This window comes from Symphalangus syndactylus, chromosome 1 (genome assembly GCF_028878055.3).
Source record: "Symphalangus syndactylus isolate Jambi chromosome 1, NHGRI_mSymSyn1-v2.1_pri, whole genome shotgun sequence".
Classification (NCBI taxonomy): domain Eukaryota; kingdom Metazoa; phylum Chordata; class Mammalia; order Primates; family Hylobatidae; genus Symphalangus; species Symphalangus syndactylus.
The window spans coordinates 43,832,408-43,851,650 of NC_072423.2; the positions used below are offsets into that span (position 1 = coordinate 43,832,408).

General features: G+C 35.6%; 1 protein-coding gene and 1 long non-coding RNA gene across 5 annotated transcripts in view; both read left to right on the plus strand.

Annotated features, from left to right (window-relative positions):
* RIT2 (Ras like without CAAX 2) overlaps nt 1-19,243 on the plus strand; it is a 403,073-nt gene that overhangs the window by 295,734 nt on the left and 88,096 nt on the right. The window lies entirely within an intron of this gene.
* Nucleotides 17,213-19,243, plus strand: part of LOC129458090 (uncharacterized) — a 36,372-nt gene continuing 34,341 nt past the window's right edge. For both annotated transcript variants that reach the window (XR_008649533.2, XR_008649534.2), the window contains exon 1: nt 17,213-17,519. This is a non-coding gene — a long non-coding RNA (uncharacterized lncRNA). The remainder of the gene's footprint in view (nt 17,520-19,243) is intronic.

Genomic DNA, 19,243 nt, shown 5'->3' on the forward strand with positions numbered 1-19,243 from the left:
TCTCCCCGACTGACTGAGTCTGAGGTCTTTATAGGCACAGGATAGGGAGGGCAGGGTGGGGCAGGCAGTATGTAGCTTTGGAAAAGGTAACATTGATTGGTAAAAAGACATTATTCAGAAGGAACCAATCAGGAGAGAGTGGGAAAATAGGAATAGAAGTTCTCACTTTGGACCTCAGGTTTCAGGCTACCTTGGCTTGAAAGTGGGGTTTTATAGGGGACCTGTCCCTATCTGCCTAGAATTTCTCTGCCTCCACCCTCTATCAAAAGTAGTGCCAGATACATAACAGGTATTCAAGAAATATGTGATTATTAATTGTACAAGTGGACAATGAAGTAATCAAGGTTAATATTTAAGTTTTGGGGCAGGGAGTTTTATTAGTGGACACTGCTGTCCATTATTGCCATAAAAATCTAAGAATGAGGGCAAATGATGTGTTCAATTTTGAATGCCTTAGAATATCAAAATTAAGAAGTTGAGTATATGGGATTGTAAATCAGTAAAAAAAAAAATCTTGATAATACAGATTTAGTAGTAATTGACATATTGAAGACAAGTGGAAAAAATAAAATGGAAGAGATTTTTCAGGGATCATGAGTAGAGAAAAACAAATGAGGAAACTCAATGGGGTAGTAAAAATTAAAGGCCAAAGTGAAAAGACTACAGATACTAGACAGTAGCTAAACTTTTCAAACAGTGTGAAGAGGTCTCAAATATGTTTCCAAATGAAGACAGTCCAAATATATAGATTTGAGGAAAAAATATATAGATTTATATGTTCTTATATATGTATAAATTATCTATATATGTATGTACTATATAATTTTATTTTTATTTAAGGGAAAAATATATTTACATAGACAGTATAAATATAGATTTGAGGAACATTATTGACAAACTTGACCTAATTAATATACATTGCACCCATTAACTGTAGAATGTACATATTTTTGCAGTACGTGAAGCAATTATAAATATTGGTCATATATTTGCATAATGCAAATTTCCTTACATTCCAAATAATTTAAATTATAATAGAAATATTAAATAATTTTACATATTAAATAAATATTGTAGAAATTATAGAGTATATTGTCTCACAAATGTGCAATTAAGCTAGAAATCATTAAATACAAAAGGTAATTAGGAAACACTTTTCTACGCAGAGACTAATAAATACTTCTATAAAAAAGTATCAAAGAAGAAATCACAATTAAACTTAAAAAATACTTTCAAATATTTAGAATTAGAAAGAAATATTATATCTTCAAACATGTGGGTTGCAACCTAGAAGGAAATTCAAAACTTTTTTAATGCATATATGAGAAATAAAGTTTTAAAATCAGTATGCTACATATCAATGTTAAGAAATTAGCCAAATAACAAACAATTCAAACTAAAAATGTAGTAGGTAATAGGAAGAAAATAACAAACATAAGAGCAGAAATTAATCTAATAAAAAGCAAAACAAAACAGAAGCTCTTAAAAAACAGTGATTTAATTGTATTAATTCCTGGACATACTGAGCAAAAAAGAGAGATAGCAGAGAGTAACTAAAATCAGGAAGAAAAAAGGGGATGTTATGTAACTTCATCAGACACTGAAAATATCATAAGCAAGTAGGATTAATTATAACTCAGCAAAATTTACATTAAATAAACAAATTCCCAGGAAAAAATACATAAAAGCCACATACAAAGAAAAAATCAGAATAATTTTATAATTATAAAATAAATCTGTAACTAAAAACCTTTGTAAAAACAAGGTTTTCAAACCATGAATTTGAGTATGTATTTATTTAAAACATAATCTTACATAAATTATTCTTGCTTGGTATGGCATCAGCTTTGATAATAAAATTTAACAAGAGAGTTATCACAGTGGAAAATTAGAGTCCAATCTCACAAACATAGATGCCAAAATCTTAAATAAAATAGTGGCAAACCAAATCCATCAATATATAAATGAACATTAAATCACAAATCGAGGTTATTCTGAGAATTAAAATTTGGTTTAATATTCAACAAAAAACCAATGTAATTATTTTTGTGAACAGAAGAAGAAAAAGTACACAATTATATCAATAGATGCAAAATACTTCAATGTTATTATTCATTAATGTAAAAATATTTAACTAACAAAGGATAAAAGGGAACTCTTCAAATTTATAAGAAATATTTATAAAAAATCCAGAGCAAACATCATACTTCAATTTTAATGTTAAAACTTTATTTTTGAGGTTAGGAAAATGTCATGAATAGCCACTGATAACACTATTTAACATTTTACCAGAGTGTTAGAACACTTGATATCTTGAACTGGTGTATAATTTCATGGATTTTCATTCTGGTATAACCTATTGAGTTGTGCCTTTATGTTTTGCACTTTGCTGTATGTAGGTTACATACGCCTCTTCCTCCTCCAAATTGGAGTGTTGACAACAAATTACTATCATTTGCCATGCGGTAAAAGGTCTTCAAAAAACATATATTGGACTGTTCCTCACTAAGGAAAGTGGTCAGTACTCGTTAAATTCAATTGAACAAACCTGAACTTAAGCATACACATTTTAACTTGGGTATTCAACAAAGAAAAATGTGGTATAAAAAGATGTTGCCTTAGAGAAGCAACTTACTGGACTATAGGAAATAAAGAACTAAAGAGAAACAAAGATATCCTGACAACCATAATCATTCATGTCCTGGGGCTCTACTTAATGCTCTTCCTGACTATGCTATCTCCATGCCAGGAACACTGCAGAACTAAGTTGTCTTACTGTAAGCAATATTCTCTATCATTGGATCAACACTCAGGCTCCAAGGGAAGTCGTTTTAATCTAAAAAAAATAATAAAAGTAGCAAAATTGCCTTCACTTTAAAGATCCTTTTTTGCCCTAAAAAAATTCTAGGTAGTTCATTTAATAAACCTTCATGCACCTCAAGATGATTGTGTCATCTGTCATTCTTCATGTCTCCACTCCATATAACCACAATTTCTAATCTTTAAAAACAGATATCTTTTATTAAAGAGATTTAAGTCTTTTAAATTATATTTTTATCTAGTGCAAGGCAGGTGTTAGGTAAAAATGTTGACTCTAGTTGATTCTAACAAAAACATAATAATAGAAACATTACTGCTTTAGAAATCAATAGGAATCTGATAAAATCACTAAACGATTTTGGGCCTCAGCTATCTATTCTGTAGAAGAATTTTGGAAGAGATTATTTTCTAATTTCATTTCAGCTTTGACAAATTATAAGGCTAAGAGGCTCAGCTGAAGTCATCAGGACCTGCTTTACTCTGTTTCTGGATCACACTTTCTCTGGGATGACTGAATTTTTTGTGTTTTGACTGCAACCCATTATATGAGGTCAGGTATGGAATTTTCCACTTGTGGCATCATGTTGGTACATCAAAATGTTTCAAATTTTGGAGCATTTTGAATTTCAGATTTTTGGATTTGGGATGCTCAATCTGTAATAAACTTTCTCTCAGTTTGAGGTAGGAAGACATAGATTAGTGTCCTATTGAAGTCTTAACTCTGCTTATGATGTTTGATAAATATCTGAGAAGCATATTTATAAGACTTCTAGTCCTACCATCTCCTATAATGTATATTTACATTGATACACTTTCTTATACTGAGAAAAATACATTGAATATATTTATTATATTCAATAAAATGATAGTTTGGGGAAATAAAATATTTTACATTAGTAATTTACATTTGCACCTTCTATTTCTGACCAGGTAATTTATACATTTTGTTAAAAAATGACAGACATTGGATAATACGAGGCTCAAGCCTCTTTTATTTCCTAGACACTTTGATAACATCCATGTATACTTTCCACCAAATGGAAATTAAGTCAAATTGTGACTGATATATAAATAGATCAATGAATGCAAATAAAATTAACAAATGGTAATCAGACCTGCATCAACGCAGAAGGTGAACCCGGCAAAGACATTAAAGGAATGTTTTCCCCTGGGGAGAAATATCATTAATAGGCAAATTAGTTGCATATCAGCCCACAGCAAATAAACATTTTTTACCTCCCTCAACTGGCTGGAAGTTGTCTGGATCAATGGGAAAATACCACAAAAGAATTTTTGTGAAAAATAATGTGAGATCTTCAACTTATGATTAAAATAATCCATTATGTGAATGCAGGATGCAGAATGTGCCAGACATGGGTGGCATAAGCTTTATGACAAAGCTCTTGAGGGCTGAGTGAGAAAAGAGATCAATATAAACTATGATATAAGTCAGCTGATTCAGAGCTTGGACAATTTTGGGCTGGATTAATAAATAATAGTAAGATGATTCCCTTGTACAATCACGGAAGCATATACATATTTATAATATTAAAAGTAAAAATTAACATCCACAAATAGGAAGCATGACACAACCTAAATTAATAAACTTATTTCACTGGTATAATATAGTTATTGAATGATAGCTAGAAAGTATACGGAGAAGTTCAGATCTTAATGTAAGCTTGGGGTATGCAAACTGAAAGCAACAGTTTAAATGTCTTACTATTGACTCTAATTTCAGGTCTCCAGGATATAAAAATGAAAAATTACGGGTGATATATTTTCACCGTTAGATGAAACAAGCAAACCATCAAGAGGAGGAAATAGTCTTTTCTGGAAATTGAATTTCACCTAAATTTATCATAGCTCTTTATAGAAGGAAAATTTGAAAGCAGTAACATTTTACGATTTTATAACTTTAAAACTACACATTTTCAAAAAGGATCCTCAAATTTTATTTAGTTTAAGCTTTATGGCTGAAAAGCTGCTATTATGCAAACTGAAGGCTGTTTTTCTACCACTTTATGGTATACAAGGGATTGGAGAGAAAGGAAAATATCTGTTAGCTTGTCTAATATATCTATTATAATGATCATGCATGTTTGCATTTTTTAAGATGAGGTTTTCATAAAAGCATTTAATGAAACTTATCATTGACATCATCATCCTTTCTCATTTTCTTTCTTTCCCTAATCTAGCACATCTTCTGTGTTCCCTCTACTTAGTATCCTTGGTTACCAATTTCTGCCTGCTCTCTAGCTTATAGGTTAGCATTCAGGTCTTGCCAAACAGGAATTTTGTACAAATTCCACTGTGGAGATGCCAGTCCTAACTTCAGAAGGTAGTCTAGTGGTAAAGGGCATGGGATTTACCATATGACAGACGTGGTTTTGAGTCCTTTGTTGTAGTATTCAAGTAAATTGCTAAATGTCTTTAAGCCATAGATGCCCCATTTAGGAAGGATATCTACTTCAGAATATTGTGAAAGTTAAAAGCGGCCGAGCACGATGGCTTACACCTGTAATCCCAGCACTTTGGGAAGCCGAGGTGGGCAGATCATCTGAGGTCGGGAGTTTGAGACCAGCCTGACCAATATGGAGAAACCCTGTCTCTACTAAAAATACAAAATTAGCCGGGCATGGTGGCACATGACTGTAATCCCAGCTACTCAGGAGGCTGAGGCAGGAGAATAGCTTGCGCCTTGGAGGCAGAGGTTGCGGTGAGCCGAGATTGAGCGGTTGCACTCCAGCTTGGGCAACAAGAGCAAAACTCCGTCTTTGGAAAAAGAAAAAAAAGTTAAAAGCAATGTGTGTCAAACTCTTAACGGCAGTTCTTGGCATACTCTAAGTATTGCCATACAGTAAGTTCTTGGCATACAGTAAGTATTGCCATATAGTAAGTTCTTGGCATATAGTAAATATGGCATTTGTTGCCAGAAATAGCAAATGAAAACACTAAATGCCCAGTTGGATTTAAATTTTAGGTAAACAGTAAATAATTTTCTAAGATTGTATGTCCTGGGGGAATAAGTTAAAGAAACAAATGAGAATAAGCAAAGGCTATCTATTTGTAGCAAGAGAGTCAGCTACCATCACTTGTATTTTGGCAGAGACTGAAAGGCAGGCAGAGAAGTGAGAAAGCTTTATAGTGGAAACAAGCAAAAGATTCAGCTCTGCCCTGATTGGAGTTTTTTGCAATACAGAAGCTTTAAGTTGGGCTAACCCGAATGGGACATCGTATGTGATAGATTAAGAGTGTACATTCAACCTTTTTTGGTTGACCCTTAGTTGAAAGCAAACACAAAAATTAGGGAACCTTTCAGTTGTTAATCCAAGGCTAGCCATTTTGATTTTTAAAGAAGTTATTGTTTGGCTTCCTGGATTGTTTCTGGAGATAGCAGTCTGGATTCCTGCAAGTCTGACATAGAGTGGAATGGCTTCCTGGACTGGTTATTATAGATATGAAGTTGGTTTCCTGGGGAAATTTTGAAGGTTGTGGGTCAGCATTTTATTTTTAGGTATGGTCTGACCACTGTCCATTCGTATGTTCATTCTCTCAGTCTTAAATATTGCATGGTGTTCTGAATTTTATCTGGCCACAGTAATATTAAGTACTTGCTAAATGGTAGATGCTACATAATTGATGTTACAGTGATAATGACATGATGTATTAGCCTCCTAGGAGCACTTACTCTTTATAAGAAGACCACGAAGACAGGACTTTGTTACATTATAGTATCACATGATAGTTTCATATGGTTCATACTATGGAATTTTCTTGAGGAAATCATTTAAGTCAATCAAGCCCTCAAGTCACACTGTGATATTAACCATCTGCACATAAAGTCAACCCAGGCCAAGATATAAGCTTTTTTCAGTTGAGGGAAATAGTTTAGGTTAGTGAGAAAACACACGGCTCTCAAGCAATTCCCATACCACTCATTTCAGCAAAGTCCAGTATTCTCATTGTATTTTTTTTCTTTCTTCACTTTCTCTAGCTCTTCTAATGTTTATTGATTCTGCTTCTTTCATCACTTCCCATTGATTGGTGGGTGTCTATAGTTATGCATTAGGGGTATTGATCCTAAAAAATTGGCCCTCTAATGGAGGTCAGCTGAAGTCAGACATGGAGCTTCTCCCTCTCTTGATTTTTGTTGATTTGTTTTATTGGGATTTTGCTCTTCTCATTTTCCAGTGTGCAAAGGATTGGTTTAGGATGAGGGAAGATTTTTAATATGTTTACTAGCTTTCTGTCATGTTAGCATTTCTCTTGTCATTATGGGCTGGGTGTTGTGATGCCTATTGCCAGGACCCATCTGGCTTGAACGTCTTGTTGTCGGAAGTTGCTCTGCAAGGTGAGGCTTGCACTAGCTCTGGCAAGCTCCTTCTTCTCAAGTGAGAGAAAATTGTGCATGCCAGTTTCAATACCATATGTAGCTGTTTCTAATGCTTGTTCTTTTTGGTTGTAAATAACAGCTGAAGCAAACTTTCTAGTGCCTAATCCGGACTCATAGGCTTTAGGGTATCAAAGTAAACCCACAGATTTTGGTTTTCTAATTCTGAGGCGTGTAATCAAGAAGACATTGTAAGCTTAAAAAGGCAACATGTCTCTAGGAAAAACAAAGCAAAATGAAGAAAATGGGCTTTGGACTGAGACAAAGCTGTTTTGATGCTTTGTACTAATGCTGCCACTTAGTAACTATGTGACCAGGGACGAGTTATTTGACCTCCTTGAATTTCAGTTTTCTCACTTATAATTTTAAGCCTCATGCCCTTTAATTGCCATGGAAGATTAGAGGTAGTATTACATGACATACAGCCAGGGATCTTGGCATCAACATACACTAATAATAATAGTAATTTTTATTGTTATAATTATTATTAGAAAATGAAGAAGAACTTCTAGAAGTTATTTTAAAAATCCATCAGGATTCCAGTCCATCATGTTTTTTAACCAAAAATGATATTGCAGAATAAAGTTTTGAAGAAGTATTTACAAAAAGCATGAAAAAGTAGAAGGGCTATTTCTTGAAACCTTACTCTTTCTTGCGGAGAAGAACTTCACATAAGTCCTATGCAGTTATATAAAGAAAAAAAAAACATATTGCACAAACTCTGCCTTTGGTGAGCTTATTTAATCTGCTTGGAGAAATGAAAAAGCAATAAAATATATAAAGCAATTAAAGAGTAGTGCAGTGGAATGTGTAATGAAGAATCCGATTTTGTAGTGGAACCTGGGAATTTCAGCACTTTAGAGATGGGGTTAATTAGCGTTGAGTTGGTCAGGTTTTTATATTGCCATGACATCTTTTTCTCCCCAAAAAGTCACTCAGGTATTTTCCTTCCTAGAAAATATTAATTGATATGATTCATTTATTTTTCTACTTCATGTTTTACTGCTATAGTCCTATATTTACCTAATTTCGTTGGTACTACGTAGACAGAAACCAAGAGTGTTCTGCTTCCAAAATGCATGGTTTATTATCAATTAAAAGATTTTTTTAATTACATGTAAATAAAAACAAAGCAACAAAAATAAACAACACAACCTGGGGAAATTGGCTTAATGGCTCAAACTGGGACTACAGAAAGACCAAGTTTTACCCCAAATCCCAATACTTTCTTTGCTCATCTTCCTGTCATGTAGTTTTGCTTCTCTTATCTAAGGAACTGTGTTATTGGAGAAAGCTTTAGCCAAATTCTTTTGCAAGTCTCCTAACAGCTTTGAATAGCATTTTTGCTCAAAGTAGTTCCCTAAACAGGTGCCAGCCCATAAACTGATATGATTAGCATGAGATAAGTATAGAACTTGAAAGTAAATTGTTTTTTTAAAAAAGAGGCCAGGTGTGGTGGCTCATGCCTGTAATGCCAGCACTTTGGGAGGCCGAGTCAGGCCGTTCAGGAGGTCAGGAGATCGGACCATCCTGGCTAACACAGTGAAACCTCGTCTCTACTAAAAATGCCAAAAATTAGCCAAGTGTGGTGGCAGGTGCCTGTAGTCCCATCTACTCTGGATGTTGAGGCAGGAGAATAGTGTGAACCCGGGAGGTGGAGTTTGCAGTGAGCTGAGATCATTCCACTAGTGGCACTCCAGCCTGGGAGACAAAGCGAGATTTCGTCTCAAAAAAAAAAAAAAAAAAAAGAAATTTTTATAGCACTTTAACATTACTATGATATTCAAGGGCATAATCAGTTGAGTTGTTTTATTAAAGAGGGCTTGGAGTGGTGTGGGTGTACATTAGGACTGTGTATCCAGGTATGACAGTTGGAAAAATAAAACAAACAGCTGTCTCCATAGATAGTTTGAAAAATGATGCATTAGTGAACCCAGTGGGTCTGTCTGATGTTGGTAAAGACAACTGGAGTCCTTCCCATCTTATCAATCAGGAGCAGTATTCTTGAGAGTCTTTGTATTGGGGAAAGGTTTGATTAAATTCTTACGCAAATCAGAAAGCATCTTAAAAACTATGATGTACTTAACTCATATCTCTTTTCCTTCTGAAGGGGGATGGGAAACAGGATGATATATCATTTCCGAATATTTTGGTAATCTCAGAGTAAAGTGAACATTACTCAGCAGAGGCTAAAAGAGCTGGTGGCATTTTTCTTCACTATTACTGTTCATACCGTTTCTATAGGGCTTAATGTTCTTTTTCTTTGTCTTTATTAACCGACAATGAGGAAAAGTTATGCTAGTATCCCCAAACGAAGCCTCTCCTCTGTCATTTTGAGATAAAGCTCTGAAGAAGTAAAATTTGGTTGCTTTGCCTGCTGACCTCCTTTTTTTTCTGCTGTTTTCTTGCCTTCTGGTCTTCAATGTCCAAGGCTTTCATGCTGCCTTCTAGTATGTTGACTGTTCCACACACGTGGGCTCCTAAGTGGAGGCAGAGTGGAGGACTTCAGCTTTACTCTCCCCATCCCACTCTGTGTCATTTCCTTCAGTCTAGCTCAGCTGTTGATGATTTTATATCTAAAATAGATATAGAATCTATTGTAGATCCTTATTTCCAGGGAGCATTAAACCCACTGTGACCTCCAAGACAAGAAAGGAAGGACACTTACTTGAGAGAAAAAAAAAAGAAAGTCAAGTATGAGATGAAAGATTTCTTATTTAATATTGGTTGGTTTGGTTTGATTAAAGGTTGTGTCACATTTACCCTCGTGGATTATTACTGTCCAAATTTTCTTTCTTCCCACAACTTTGAAATGGGAGTAGGAAGTGTGTAAGAAATAAGTTCTTAAATAAGAAATAAGATTCACACCTAGAAAGGAAACTTAGAGATTACCTCATTTTCCACTCTCCAAAGTAGAAAACTGAAGCCCAAAGAAGTGAAATGATTTGGATACTTTACTACAAATAAATGCATTGTTGTTGATAATGAGATAAACAATTTTATATTTGGCAAATATCAATTTACTGTTTTTATTTAAATGATACCATATTGAGCAAACAACAGTCTGACTTTAATTTATAACTTTTATTTTATTTAATAAAATTAAATGTATAACTCTTTAAAGAGTTTAATTTATACCTATTTATTTATAACTCTTATTTAATCTCCAGTTATTCTGAAAGTATCTGGTGCCCATGGTATCTAAAACTGATTCCTACCTTCACATGCATTAATTTATTTACATTGAAAAACTTATATTTAAAGATCATCATTCTGAGGTAAAATTCCAACTTTATGTGTGCTTCTCTGCACATCATTTGTACACATCCTGCTATAGTATCTATTAAATATAGGGTCAATAAATCTTTTAATAAACAAGTAGCAGGAGAAGTTTTTGAAAGATAATATTATATAAATAGAATGGACTAATGTAAGCTTTGGAGAAATCTCCTTACAAGGGCATTGAGTGAGGCCAATATAGAACATAGGTTTCCAGAAATATTTTTTACAATAAATTTTATTGTGTATATTTAAGGTATAGAACATGATGTTATAAGTTGTGTGCGTGTGTGTGAGTGTGTGTGTGTAAATGATTACTGTAGTGGAACAAATTAATATATCTGTTATCTTACATAGCTACACATTTTTTCCTCCTGGGTCAAGAGCAGCCATAATCTACACATTTAGCAAAAATCTTGAATACAATATACTATTATTAACTATAGTCCTCATATTGTTCAATACATCTTTTGACTTGTCTGAAACATTTTGACCTGAAATCTTACTCTAGTTAGAAATAGTTAAAAGTGAAAGATTGTAACTGGAAACTTCACAGATTATAACTGTATGATTCTTCAAGTAGAAACATTTGACTCCTTATGTCAAAGGGTAATGTGAGGACAGTTTGAGGACTCCTGCTTGACCAGCTCATTCAGCAAAATTAAATGAATTTTGTTTTGTGCTTACATGGTTTAACAATCATGTCTGTTATGAGACTAATTTATGTCAAGCATGCCAAAAACATCCTAAAGGATGCAATGAATTCACTCTGGCATGAACTATTTTTAGCTTAATTTGTAGATATATATTTAAGTGTGCAAAATATTGAATGTATTTATTGGACTGTGATATTGTTTGAAAAAATAGTATAGTGCCTCACTGCATACTTGCATATTTAAATATTTTTCAACTGGTTTAAAATATTTATTCATGTAATTCTAATTCATTTCCCTAACTACTCAGTAAAAATTAATTTTTATACAGACAATCTTATTTTAGTTCTCCAAAACATTTTGAAAACTACTCAAAACTATCGTAGAAGTACGTGTGTATGTGTGTATGTATGTGTGTGTTTTAGAGAGAGACAGAGAGTATGATAACAAAATTCTACCCCACCCCCATCATTGCAGGTATAAATAATGGAGTTTCAACCATCCAGTCATATAATTAATGTAGATCAAACTCAGTTAAAGCATCATTTTGGAAATAAGGCAAACCTTTGGGCTTGTCTTATTCTATTAAGTTACGGGTAAGAAAATAAAGGCTCTTGGAGTTTATACGAATTGTCCAAGTCCCCAGAATGAGTTTAAAGCAAGTACAAATCTAGACTGCAGACTTTTGGATTCTCAGTCTACAAAACTTGCAACTATACCATGAACAAACCAGGCAAGAATCTTGGACAAAACAGTCAGTCCTATGTTGTTCTCCTTGTGAGCTTCATGGTAAATGAGTTTTTGCCTTTTGTTTGTTTATTATAACCCCTGGGAAGGAGGAAAGCATGGTAGGGTAAGACTTCAGTCTGATGGAGTCCACTCCACATCAGCTTGGGGAGAGGGCAAGTTATTTTACGTCTCTTTGTTTGAACTCCTCTGTGTAAAACAGAAGCAATATGTATTTTTGGTGGTTATTGAAAAGTCTAAAATCAATAGCACCATACCTAGCAGACAATAATAACAACGTAATGTTTCTTCTCCCTTCCCCTCTTCACAAAGCTAATCCTTTTCGCCACAGGAAGAGTGTACCCTGAGAAAAATACTGTGTCTTTTATTTTATTTTATTTTATTTTATTTTATTTTATTTTATTTTATTTTTCTTTGTTTTTCTTCCTATCCATACATACCAAAGGCTGAGCACAGAGTTGGTGCTCAATAAATACTTGTTATATTATATTGTCCAATTTGATCTGAATCAACCAATACAAGTATATTGAACAAGTCACTTCTCTAATTGAATAAGAAATTGAGATAACTTGGGATTTTGACTCCAGAGAATTAGTTTGAGTCCATCTGTAACTTTGAAGTTACTTGATCTTTGGTGCAAGTTATTTTACTTATTTAATTTCATGAGATAGTATATGTAAATGTATTTGTAATGTAAAATGCTGTACAGATTAAAGTAGCTTTCGTGCCCATAGAGTTTATCCAATGTATTTGTAATGTAAAATGCTGTACAGATTAAAGTAGCTTTCATGCCCATAGAGTTTATCCTCTCTTTTAAAAAGACAAGATCTTCAGTATATCAAAGGGATATCTGCACTCCCATGTTTATTGGAGGACTATTCACAACAGCGATGGTATGGAATCAACCTAAATGCTCATCAACAAAGGAATGGATTAAGAAAACGTAGTGTATATACTGAATGGCATACGATTCAGCCATAAAAATAAATGAAATCCTGTAATTTGCAGCAACATGGAACTGGAGGTTATTATGCTAAGTGAAATAAGTCAGAAATAGAAAGACAAATATCACATGTTCTCACTCATATGCAAGAGCTGAAAAAATTGATTTCATAGAGGTAAACAGTAGAATAATAGATACTAGAGGCTGAGAAGGGTGTGTGTTGGGGAAGGAGAAAGGAATAAATGTATGTTAATAGGTACAAACATACAATTAGATAAAACAAATAAGCTCTTTTTTTTTTTTTTTTTTTTTTTTTTGAGATGAAGTCTCACTCGGTCACCCAGGCTGGAGTGCAGTGGTGGGATCTCAGCTTGTTGCAACCTCTGTCTCTGGGGTTCAAGTGATTCTCCTGCCTCAGCCTCCCTAGTAGCTGGGATTACAGGCATGCAACACCATGCCCAGCTACTTTTTTGTATTTTTCATAGAGATGGGGTTTCACCTTGTTGGCCAGGCTGGTCTCGAACTCCTGACCTCAAATGATCTGCCCACCTCAGCCTCCCAAAGTGCTGGGATTACAGGACTGAGCCACCGCACCCAGCCAGAAAGAATAAATTCTAATATTTGATAACACAGGAGGGTGACTATAATTAAGTACAATATGTTGTATATTTCAAATTAACTAGAAGAGAAAATATGAAATGTTTTCAAACAAATGCATGATAAATGTTTGAGGTAGCTAATATCCTACTCTGATTTGGTCATTAAACAGTCCATGCATGTGTCAAAATATGTGTACCCCATAAATATGTACAAAAATTGTACATCAATAGAAATAAATAAAAGATAAGATTTGCATTCAGGGTCTTTTTACAGAACTATTTATTAGGTGTGTTCTGACAGTGGGAATTGCTTGGAAATCAGGTTTTGTGTGAAATAATCTAAGAAGAAAAATTTCTGCTTTCATCATTGTGGGTGGGATTAAGTGACTGGCCTGTAAGTTTATTTCATCAACACTTTTCACTTGGTATTTACATTATTTGGAAATTAATCACATATTTATTACATCACTTAGCTATTCACTACTGCTACAGACTCAAGATTAAATGTAATGGTTGGTTTCATTTTAACTCTGACCAGATACTAAATGATTAAAAGCCGAATCTAGTGACACGCCCTGGACCATAAGCTGCCTCTCTATCGATTTCCTCTTTGCTTCTTCATTTCTTTCCCATTTTCAGCCTATTTTGTACAATTTTTCCTCTGGTTGTTGCCTGCCCTGAAGCTTTCTCCTGTGAGTCTGCCTTTAACCTACGAATAGCAAGTCAAGTATAAAAATAGTAGACATGATAATTTGTGGCTTGGGTTTGTGTGGATGTTTGTTGGATCAGAAGAAAATCGAGTGGATATCAAGCTTGATCTTCCAAGTAACTGCTCTAGAAGCTACAGGATTAATGTAGGGTCACAGCCATTGCAGGGAAGGGACGAGGCCTGGAGGGCTAGCAGCAGAGTTAATCACTCAGGTGGTTTCCCTGACCTTCATGTATATTTGATACTAGGGAGTGGGGCAGGAACAATAGTCAATCTTACTTGAACATCCATTTCCTAGTTAAGTGCATGTTTTATCTACCTGCAGTTCCATACCTGCAAGAATTAGATCAAATGTAGAACTTACTATTCACAAATGTCAGCCTCATTACAGTTCTTCCTGCCTCCAGTTCTCTCTCTTCTTCCTAGACCCTCCATCACATTTCCTGCTCTTTGGAACTCTCCTTTAAGGCCTCAAACAAGCCCCATGTCCATCCCCACACAGACTACACCCCTATCTGTATTTTGATTAAAGGATCTGACCACACTACCAAGGCAAATGTGCCCAAATTAACAATGGATTTAAACTAAAAGTAATCATAATAGTAATAAAGAAAAAGATTCTTAGCAACAAAGGACAAATCTGGTAGAAAAGAAAGCAATAAAAAACAAAGTTAATTTTATGGAGAATGGGAGTTTCCTACCGTCCTTCAAATTACTCTTCCTCTGAAGCATTTGCTTGTCTAGATATAAAACTATCTTTATGAGAAAACAAGTGTTTTAACACTGAGACAATCCTAAGCACAGATGTTTAATTCATTTTATTTGAGAAACTATTCCTGCCTTTCATAGTATACACAAAGAAAAGAACAAACTATCAAGCACACTCATTTACATAATCTATTCAGTTTAAAATGATAATTAGTTAGTCCCAGGGTAGAATATACAACTCAGCAGGCAAAAGTAATTTTAAAATCATTAGACTTATACATCATGGTCAGGAGGTCAGCACACTTGAATTTCATTATGCAGTAAGAAAAAGCACTTTCAGTTCCTACATCTTTGTTCTGTGCCCTTATTTAGAAGAGTAAATTAGAAAATACTACTGGAAGAAGAATCCATTTCTACCAATTACTTTTGGGAAGAAAGTAAAATTGGTGACCCCATGATTCTGTTTTTAAGTGGAGACCTTGATCAGCCTTGATTCATTTAATAGTCTCGGAAAGGAACAGATTATCACCAAAAAGCACTTATTATAAACCTATCTATGATTGAAGCAGAACTTGTTCCCTATCTTGCCTTAAATTCCTATAGCATCTATTGTTTTTATATTTACAAGGCAGTCAGACAATATAGAAAGAGTGATGTGGAAGGACCTCTGAGTTCTAGTCTCATTTGGCAGCCCTGTTTTCAACTACAGATTATTAGTAAATTCCTGTCTTTCTTTAGTTCCTGTAGAGCTTGGCTCTATACACGTTACGGATCCAAAGTTTAATCTTCTTAATCCAGCAAGTCGGTTGAATGGGCAGTGTATAATTTCCCCTGGGTTATTCATGGACACTTTTTCTCCCTGGAAAATTCCTCAGCAACTGAGTGAACTCCTTTCAGGAAGGAGTTCTCACTGCTGTCTATATTTGTGAGTCGTGTGATATCCTGACCACGTTGACCATCTTATTACAGTAAAGAGCAGTTCAAACTGCCATTCCAAATGATTACTGTGAATAGAAAACAGAACACCAGGCAACACCAAATTGAGTTGTTGATGGTTGCTTTTGCAACCCAGAAACTGCACCTGTGGCTTTGTATTAAAAACACATGTCCTTACCACATCAGACAGTGGCTTTATGAGCCTGACCTTGAAAGAAGTGATAGTTCAGTGTGTACAGCTGGCTAGTTATGGTCTCTAAATTCTGCCCATTACATTAGGGTGAGGGTATCTGTCAAGAAAAACAACTGGACAGCTGCAAGAATTTTTAGAAATTCTCACTCCTTATTTGCTTCGGGTAATTTTTTTATTCCTCTATTTTCCTCATCTATGTATCTCATTTTCCCACTGTTTGAATGATAATTTAAATACAGCTTTCTTCAATCCTCTTTATTTCTATTACTTTTTAATCCTTGCCATGGATCCTTACATTCACTTATTTTTATATTTAACTTTTTCATTTCAACTTTACCGTTGATTTATTTTCTGTTCTTTTAATCTTCTAAATTATAATATATCTTTTATATTATGTTTTGTTTGCTTTTGCTATTTCTACTTTTATTTATTTTATTTTTAATTGCTTTTTAATCCGCGTCTCCTAACCTCACACACTACTTATATTCTCTCTGCTCCTTGTCATCTTGTAGTTTTCCTTAAGTTTCTTTGAGTTTGATTACCCTTTATGCTAACTTTTAAGAAACATAGCCAGAAAGGTAGTGTTAATTTGAGAAAGTCCCATCTAACAACAGATGGTCAGGGACCTTTTCTTTGTCCTTTAATTGCCATTGTATGCTCTCTAGTACTGGAAGTCATACCTGGCTCTCCTTCTCTCCCTCAGAACATCTCCCTGCAATTTAGGTTCAACCTAGAGACACAGGAAGCTCACAGAGCCACCCTCCAATTAGAAATAATTATCCCTGGGTAGGTAGTAGAGTTTAACCTTTTGTAAAAGTATTACTTTCTGGTGTGTCATACTATCCAGATTTTATATGAAGAGATGTGTGTTTTATAGCATTAATATTACTTTTACTTTTGTAATTCTAGATCTAAAAATCATGTTTGAAAAAGCCATGATAATCATATATGTCTCTAAGGTGATCATCATATATTAGGCATCAGAATCAGATTTTGGATGAATTATTCCAATTGTACTCATGAACCATAAGACAAAAAAGAACCATATAAAGAGGATAGTCAGGCTTCTGGCTCCAATCCATCTGTAATATACTTATTTCCACCTGTCCAGATGGTTCTTCCAATGATCCAGGAAGGATCCCAGGAATTTCTTTTAGTGTTCCACTACCCATAGACAATGGTGAGAGGTCACCGAGGCAACACCTGTGCCCTGCCAGAAAAGGGCGCAAACTACTCAGAAAACTAGTCTAGGGCAGCACCTGTGCCCTGTCCGAAGAGCCTCTTAATTTTTAAGATTTTTTTAAGATAGTCTATGCCTGTCCTGAATATCAGAGCCTAAGGAGAAGGGATGCTAATTTTTACTTCCAGAACATGAATTTAGTTTTTAGGCAACAAGAGAAGCATGATAAGGCTGAGTCTAAGCCTTTTCAGTCGCCTGTTTACTTCCAGTGTGAGAATAGAATATACTATGAATCTTTACGCTCCAGGCCACGGTGACAGTTCCCTTGACTTTCCATGTTTCTTTCCCTGGAATTAATGGTGAGTCTCCTGTCAAGTTACCACCAAGGTTCAATTTTCATTCCATGAAAGGTCTTGGGTCACCATTGCCTAACCTAACCGATTCTCTTATATTAACCAACTTCATTGCTTTAACAGCCAACTGATTTTGTTAATTATTTTCTGCAAAAATGAAGAGCTACATGTCACCTATTCTAAAACCAAAGTTATCACTAAATAATAGCCTTGTATTGTGTAACTGAATGGTAGTTTAAAAATCTACAGGTAATTTAAACAATGTAGTCACCTAAGTGGATGTTTTACAAGCAAATTACCTATGCTGATGCTCCAAGTAATGGACACAATGAAATATTCTATCGTTACTCAACTATGAGGTTTATTTTCATTTTAATGATCAATGTAAGTGTTTGATAATAATTTCACTGAATATTTTATAACTATTTTTTGAATTGATAATTGCATATGTGTAACATACAAATTATTGACAAAGCCGTGGGTGGAGCCAAGATGGCCGAATAGGAACAGCTCCGGTCTCCAGCTCCCAGCCGCAGCGACACAGAAGACCGGTGATTTCTGCATTTCTGCTTGAGGTACCGGTTTCATCTCACTAGGGAGTGCCTAACAGTGGGTTCAGGACAGTCGGTGAAGCGCACTGTGCGCGAGCCGAAGCAGGGCGAGGCATTGCCTCACTCGGGAAGCGCAAGGGGTCAGGGAGTTCCCTTTCCTAGTCAAAGAAAGGGGAAACAGACGGGACCTGGAATATCGGGTCAGTCCCGTCCTAATACTGCGCTTTTCCAATGGGCCTGGAAAACAGCACACTAGGAGATTGTGTCCCGCACCTGGCTCGGAGGGTCCTATGCCCACAGAGTCTTGCTGATTGCTAGCACAGCAGTCTGAGATCATGCTGCAAGGCGGCAACGAGGCTGGGGGAGGGGCGCCCGCCATTGCCCAGGCTTGCTTAGGTAAACAAAGCAGCCAGGAAGCTCGAACTGGGTGGAGCCCACCACAGCTCAAGGAGGCCTGCCTGCCTCTGTAGGCTCCACCTCTGGGGGCAGGGCACAGACAACCAAAAACTCAGCGAGAACCTCCACAGCCTTAAATGTCCCTGTCTGACTGACAGCTTTGAAGAGAGTAGTGGTTCTCCCAGCACGCAGCTGGAGATCTGAGAACGGACAGACTGCCTCCTAAAGTGGGTCCCTCACCCCTGAGCAGCCTAACTGGGAGGCACCCCCCCAGTAGGGACAGACTGACACCTCATTCAACCGGGTACTCCTCTGAGACAAAACTTTCAGAGGAACTATCAGACAGCTGAATTTGTGGTCTCACGAAAATCTGCTGTTCTGCAGCCACCGGTGCTGACACCCAGCCAAACAGGGTCTGGAGTGGACCTCTAGTAAACTCCAACAGACCTGCAGCTGAGGCTCTTGTCTGGTAGAAGGAAAATTAACAAACAGAAAGGACATCCACACCAAAAACCCATCTGTACATCACCATCATCGAAGACAAAAAGTAGACAAAACCACAAAGATGGGGAAAAAACAGAGCAAAAAAACTGGAAACTCTAAAAAACAGAGCACCTCTCCTCCTCCAAAGGAACGCAGTTCCTCACCAGCAACGGAACAAAGCTGGATGGAGGATGACTTTGATGAGTTGAGAGAAGAAGGCTTCAGACAATCAAACTACTCTGAGCTACGAGAGGAAATTCAAAACAATAGCAAAGAAGTTAAAAACTTTGAAAAAAAAAT